Source organism: Nannobrachium achirus (genome assembly GCF_963921795.1).
Source record: "Nannobrachium achirus genome assembly, chromosome: 22".
NCBI lineage: Eukaryota > Metazoa > Chordata > Actinopteri > Myctophiformes > Myctophidae > Nannobrachium > Nannobrachium achirus.
Window position 1 is genome coordinate 49157044 of NC_137829.1, and position 679 is coordinate 49157722.

A 679-nucleotide genomic window follows, 5' to 3' on the forward strand; every position below is an offset into this window, starting at 1 on the left:
GAAATCGATAATTGTATTCAAATTAGAGGTGGGCAACGATTAATTTTTTTTAATCGCGATTAATCGCACTCAATCCTGGAGTTAATCGCGATTAATCGCGATTAAAATGGCTCATTTTAAGTCTGCCGAAGGCCTTCAAAATTAGTGGCATCCCTGAAAATCGCGGGCCCCCCTGCAAGGATGGGGGCAGGAGCCCTTTTGCAAATGATAATGGAGTTCTATCCGTCTGTCATTCAATGTTATATGAGATACATAAAGGTTTCCTGTGTAAATAAGGCGAAAAGCTTACTAGGATCTCCTTTGAGTTGATCTTGTACCAGTGAACTGTACTGTCATGAAACTACAATCAATCAATCAGTCAGTCAATCAATCAATCAATCAATCAATCTCTCTGGAAGAAGTTGCACATAGGTAGCTGCACTAAGGCGCTCCAACAAGACCACTCTGACAAGCTAAATGCTGGGTGCAGTAAATGTATTTGTCTGCAAACAGCCCAATGAGCCCATATTAACAGCTGCATGTTTATTTTATTTGTAGCCTATTTATTTAATAAAAAAAAAGAAAAAGAAATGTTGGTGAACAAAATATTTTTGACAGTGTACTCTGTCTCGTTTTTGCAAAATCTCAAATTAACAACTAAGAACCAGCAGCAGCAGCAGCTGCAGGCAGCACCAACAAC